Source organism: Carcharhinus amblyrhynchos, chromosome 4 (genome assembly GCF_965287045.1).
Source record: "Carcharhinus amblyrhynchos chromosome 4, sCarAmb.v2.hapA, whole genome shotgun sequence".
Lineage (NCBI taxonomy): Eukaryota > Metazoa > Chordata > Chondrichthyes > Carcharhiniformes > Carcharhinidae > Carcharhinus > Carcharhinus amblyrhynchos.
This window is the reverse complement of record NC_137327.1, coordinates 138,397,447-138,404,319: the sequence shown is the minus strand read 5'-3', so window position 1 is coordinate 138,404,319 and position 6,873 is coordinate 138,397,447.

The following is a 6,873-nucleotide window of genomic DNA, read 5'->3' as shown; positions in this document are numbered from 1 at the left end:
AACACACCGCCGGGTCCGGCCAATGGGAAGAGCGGGATGTTCGGAGCTCGGCCAATGGGAGGAGGAGCTAAGCGGATGTGGGCCAATGGAAGGGTAGGGTGGACAGGCTCTGGCCAATGGGTGGTGCAGGCGGGGCGGCTAATCACCAATGGGGAGTGAAGGCGTGCTCGGCCAATGGGAGGCGGGACCGGGTGGGTGTCGGCCAATGGGGAGGAGGTGGGCGGGACAGGGTGGGTGCCGGCCAATGGGAGGAGGTGGCCGGGACAGGGAGTGGGCCGGCCGACGAGAGGCGGGGCTGGATGGGTGCGGACCAATGGGAGACGGGGCTGAGTGAGTACGAACCTATGGGAGGCGGGGCTGGGTGGGTGCGAACCAATGGGAGGCGGGGATGGGTGTGTGCTGGGCAATGGGAGGCGGGGCTGGGTGTGCGCTGTCCAATAGGAGGCGGTGGGAGGGGCGGGCGGGTAGCGGAGACAGTGAAGCGCCGCGGGTCGCGGTGCCGCCGCCGTCGCCTCTGACAGACTCTCCGGACGCTTCCAGCTTCAGCTTCATTATTAAAGCAGCAGCCACCGTGTGAGGAGATGGCGGCGCTGATCGGAGGGTCATTCGGGGCAGGCAGAGAAGCCGGGCCCTCCTACTGCAGCTGCTGCGGGTTTATAACGTTGAAAATCCCCACAAACCGGCTCTGATCAAAGGCCAGGCCCCGGGCTCCTTCCCAAATGGTCACCTGATGGCCCAAAATATCAATGACCCTTGACCGCGAGGCCAGTCTAATATAAAATAATGATTAGTTTCATACAGAAAGACAGCCAGTGATACTGACTGTACCCCCCCATCCCCTGCTGCCTCTAATCATTCATCTACTGTTTCACCTCATTCATGTAAAATACTAAAAATAATAATTTTATTTAAAAAAACATTAAATTTTCTTCTGTATCGATTATTTCCTGGCAGGTTTTGGAAGATAAATTGTCGGACGGTGCAGTTTGAGTGAGTGCGCCTCTGTGAAGTCCTGTGAGTCTACTTGAATGCATTGTTTAGGTGGCCTGTCCAAGTGCTCAGTCCAGCATAAGAGGTACAGAATAACAAAGGTACAGGAGAACGAACCACAGAAAATTCGGCAATCTTCTTTTCATCACATATATTTAAAGTGAATTATGACACATATGTTATATTTGCATTCAAAATAAGTACTGCCGTCTTCAATATGGCACAACACGTTGGTGAAATATGGACCATAAACACAAACTTCATCTTCCTGAAACAAAATATTGCATTTTTATAATGTGCCACATTTTAATAAATATGTTTAATAAAGTTTTTAACCACAAAGCCCCCAAATGTTAATATTGTTTCAAATTTTGCTTTAAACAAGCACATTTTAATGTTCTAACGGTTAGAACCTTCCTCAGACTTCCTCAATCAGCTGATAGGTTGTTGCAAAGTTATTCCTCCGAGTAGATACTCTTCGAATTCTAGGAGGGTTAATGTGTGATACTGTTTACAATATTTAATGTACATTCCTTGAATTTTAACGTTCAGCGGCAAGTTTAGTATTCGGTTCAGTTTTCCCTGTTTTTCTTCAAGATTTTGTCATAACATGAGTAGATCTCACTCACAGAGAACCATTAAAAGATAAATCTCCAGCTGCCATTCATGTTCAGCGAGGAGTAACAAAGAGGGATGATTGGTGAGCTCTGGGTTTTTGGGAGCCCTGTATCTGATGTAGCGACGTACAACTTTAAGAAATTGTACAAAGGCAGATTGACCGAGAACACAAGAAACAGAACCAGCAGTAGGCCACACCAGGCCCTTCAGGCCTGCCCCACCATCCAATATGGCTGGCCTATGCCACCTTCAGCTTTTTTCCCCTTGGTCCTCCGTTCCTCGATCTATCAAATATTTATCCACCTCCACTGTGAATATTTCTAATGGTCCAGTCTCTGCCACCCTTTGGGGCAGAGAATTCCAGAGATTCACCACCCTCCGCAAGAAGAAATTTTTCGCACGTCAGTTTTAAATGACCGGCTCTTTATCTTGCAGCTGTGAAGGGAAACCTTCAGAGGCAATTAAATTCAATTATGATGAACTCCAAACCTAAAAGAATAAAAGATCGGACAATAATTAAGTTAGAGCAAAAGGAACTGAGGAAAAGAATGTATGTCCTTGAAAGTACTCACCAGCACAATGGCACAGTTAACGCTGCTGCCTCACAACCCCAGGGGCCTGGGTCTGGGTTTGATTTTGGCCTTGACTGACCGTGTGGAGTTTGCACATTCTCCCCGTGATGTGTGGGTTTCATCCCACAGTTTAAAGATGTGCAGGTTAGATGAATTAGCCATGCTAAATTGCCCCTTAGTGTCTCAAGGTGTGTATGTTAGGGGGATTAGTGGGGTACAAATGTGGGTTATGGGGATGGGGGCGTGGGTAGGATGTTCTTTCGGAGAGTCATTGCAGACCTGATGGGACAAATGATAAGGATTCTATGGTTTACTATTTTGTTTGCCTTTGCATTTCAAAACAGAAGTGTTGTGGGTGAATAAATCTTTCTTGTTTTGAACATTAAGTCTACATGTCCTTGGAATGTAGTGGGGGTCAACGGGTGCTATTCGGATTGGCGGATGGCGACTAGTGGAGTGCCCCAGAGGTCGGTGCTGGGGCCTCAGCTTTTTACCATTTATATAGATGATCTGGAGGAGGGAACCGAGTGTAGGGTGTCGAAATTTGCTGATGACACCAAGATTGGGGGAATGGCAAATTGTGCGGAGGGTGTGGAGAGTCTGCAGAAGGATCTAGATAGGCTGGGCGAATGGGCCAGGAACTGGCAAATGGAATTTAATGTTGGCAAGTGTGAGGTGGTCCACTTTGGTAGGAATAATGGTAGGAAGGACTATTACTTACGTGGCAAAAAACTGCAGCAGGCGACGGTGCAGGGGGACCTCAGGGTCCTTGTGCATGAGTCGCAAAAACCCAGCTTGCAGGTGCAGCAGGTGGTCAGGAAGGCGAATGGGATGCTGGCCTTCATAGCGAGGGGGATTGAATATAAAAGTAGGGAGGTCTTGCTGCAGCTGTATAGGGCATTGGTGAGGCCGCAGCTGGAGTACTGTGTGCAGTTTTGGGCGCCGCACCTGCGCAAAGATATTTTGGCCTTGGAGGGAGTGCAGAGGAGGTTTACTAGGCTGATACCGGAGTTGAGGGGGTTGAGCTATGAGGAGAGGCTGAATAAACTAGGCTTGTACTCGTTAGAGTTTAGAAGAATGAGGGGAGATCTCATTGAGACGTATAAGATGAGGAATGGGATGGATAGGATAGAGGTGGAGAGACTCTTTCCGCTCAAAAAAGACAGTAGGACTAGGGGGCACAGCCTCAAGATAAAGGGGGGGCGGTTTAAAACGGAGTTGAGGAGGAACTTCTTCACTCAAAGGGTGGTGAATCTCTGGAATTCTCTGCCCGTTGAAGTGGTGGAGGCTGCCTCGCTCAATATTTTTAAGACGCGGGTTGATGGGTTTTTGATAAGAGAGGGGATTAAGGGTTATGGGGAGAGGGCGGGAAAGTGGAACTGAGCCACGACAGATCAGCCATGATCTTATTGAATGGCGGGGCAGGCTCGAAGGGCTAGATGGCCTACTCCTGCTCCTATTTCTTATGAATGATTTTTTCACACCTGCAATACTATAGCACTTAACATTATGCAGTTTTCTGACGTTTATTCATCATTTAATAAGTTCTTTATTATGATTGTGATTGTAAATTTGAAATAAATTGTTGAACATATTATGATTTCTTGAAAATAATTTTCCGGCGTGTTCTAGAAGAATGCAGCGCGTCAATGTGTTGTTCAGCCCATGGAGATGATATGAATTTCTAGTAATAATCAGCTGGTTTCTGACCCTCACTCTAACTGAAGGGTGACAATAAGACTGCAAATCCCCTCCATGATGAAAATCTGTGAATTACTGTGGGTGATCAACACACAATCCCCCTCAAGGCAATTTCATTGTTTAAGGTCTGGATGTGAGAGAAACAGGGAGAATTTAATGGGTAAGATTCTCTCTCAGAGTTGATGCAAACTCGATGGGCTGAATGGTGTCCTTGGGTTAGGGTTAGGAGAATGGGGATGAGAAAAAAAATCAGCCATGATTGGATGGCAGAACAGACTCGGGCCAAGTGACCTAATTCTGCTCCTATGTCTTATGCTCTTGTCATCTTAGGAATCTATAATTTTACGATAATTGGTATTAATTAGCTGAATGCTGAGCATAACTGACATTCCACCCAAGTGGCTGAGTATTCTGCATCGGCCCCTTAATCATGGGAGGTTTACCACCGCTGAGAGACTGGCTGATAACCACTTGTCATAGCTGCCATATTTCCAATCCATTCACCACCCTCTGAGTGAAAAACTTACCCCTGACATCTTCTCTGTACCTGCTCCCCAGCACCTTAAACCTGTGTCCTCTCGTAGTGACCATTTCAGCCCTGGGAAATAGCCTCAGAGAATTCACCCTATCTATACCTCTCAACATCTTATAAACCTCTATCAGGTTGCCTCTCAACCTTCGTCTCCCCAGGGAGAAGAGACCTAGCTCCCTCAACCTAACCTCATAAGGCATGCCTCCCAATCCAGGCAACATCCTTGTAAATCTCCTCGGCACCCTCTCAATAGCTTCCACATCCTTCCTGTAGTGAGGTGACCAGAACTGCGCACAGTACTCCAAGTGGGGTCTGACAAGGGTCTTATAAAGTTGCAGCATTACCTCCTGATTCCTAAACTCAATCCCTCGATTAATGAAGGCCAGTACACCATACACCTTCTTGACCGCATCCTCCACCTGCGAGGCCGATTTAAGAGTCCTACGGACCCGGACCCCAAGGTCTTTCTGCCCCTCAACACTGCTAAGACTCCTACCCTTGATATTGTACTCCTTCATCCCATTGAACCTGCCAAAATGGACCACTACACATTTATCCGCGTTGAAGTCCATCTGCCACTTTTCCGAGAACCTGAGTTATTCACTGGGCTTTCCAGCTTTTAGATGTCTTTCGCCAGCTTGTACAGTACCTCCAAGAGCTCCTGTCACCAATTCTGCCAAACCAAAAAACAGACCTCTTCCTGCGAGTCACACACTTCTTCCCCGCACAAGAATTCTCTGGGTTCTTTTTTTCTGTTTGCTTGAACCAAAGTTCAATAGAAGTTTAGCATAAATATCCTTCTTGTCACTTCTTTGCCTTTGGAAGTAAACCATAATGCTTGGTTTGCTATTTTTATGGCCTTATGAACGCACATTACTACCTTTAGTGATTTTTTTTGTACTCTACCACATTTAAATTCTTATTTTTTGGATTTGTTCTTTGGACCTGTGAGTCACTGGAAAGGCCAGTATTTGTTGTCCATCCCAACTTGTCCTTGAGCAGCTCGTGGTAAGCTGCCTTCTGGAATTGCTGCAGGCCATTTTTGATACCTCTATCAAATCTCCTCTCAACCTTCACATCTCCAGGGAGAGCAGCCCCAGGTTCCCTGGTCCACCTCCGTCATTGAAATTTCTCACCCCTGAAATCATTCTCGTGAATTTTTTTCACATCCTCTCTAATGCCTTCACCTCCTTCCTGAAGTGTGCTGATCTGGACATGACAGTCCAGCTGAGGCCAATCCAATATTTTACACAGATTCACCATAACGTGCTGGATGCTGTGTTCTCAAATCAAGTGGACTTCCCCTACCCAATCCTCGCCCACCCCCATACCACCCCCCACCTACACACACACACACACACACATTGACAAAACCATTTGGCACAATACTGTCAGGTTACCAACCAGATGTCATCACGTCAGTCTCCAATAATATGGAAGGCACATGGATTACCAAACCACCAGCCCATCCACCTTCTTTAAGTCATCGATTAGCAGCCTAGTAAACATTTTGGCAACTCCATTATCCACAATTTTTCATGTATTTGGTGTAAGAAAACTTGGAAGACTTTCTTGCCAGTTAAAACAAGGAGGCACAAGAGTGGCATGAAAGATCTGGTTGAACATGCCAGCGGATTCTGCTGGAGAAGATGTAGCATCTCTATGATTCTTAATTGCATTTATTAACAGCATTCTTTTGCACCTTCAGTGAATAATAAAAACCAGCTCTGGGAAAAGCAAGCTTTTATAATTTTAGCTGCGATCATGGCATTACCCTGTTGTCGCATGATGTCCTGGTCTACAGTGCTGATTCTCTGAAGGTCATGTATTAATACCAGGGTGTGATTCCTATTCAACTGTGAATGCAGCTGAAACAAAAATTCAACACTTCCTTTTATATTAACTTAAGGCCACAGGAGCTGACTATATTGTGCCATCTAAAACAGGCACGAGAAACCAGACCTGATAATAACTGCAAGGGAAGGAGCATGGGGAAAGATTTAGTGATTGGGAAGCAAGTTTCCTTTGCAGCTATAATTGTTCTCCTTCCTGCTGGACAGTCACTCATTAACCATCTGTGCTTTATTGGGTACACAGGGATACTGGGAGCAGGAGAGAGCAAACCACTCAGATTCCATTCTGCCTCCCTTACCTTGTTGCAAAATGTCAAATACAGCTTGATTCTGTCCTTTTGCCTTTATTAATAAAGCCCAGAACCTCGTATATTTTTAAAACACCTCTTTTAACCTGCCCTACCACCTTCAATGATTTGTGCACAGGTGCTCCCAGTTCCTTCTGTTCCTGTATCCTAGAATTCTAGGCTTTATCTTATATTTTCTTTCCCTGTTCCTGCTACCAAAATGAATCATACAGCCATAGAGATTTACAGCATGGAAACAGGCCCTTCGACCCAACTTGTCCATGCTGCCCCTTCACTTAACCCCTGAGCTTGTCCCAATT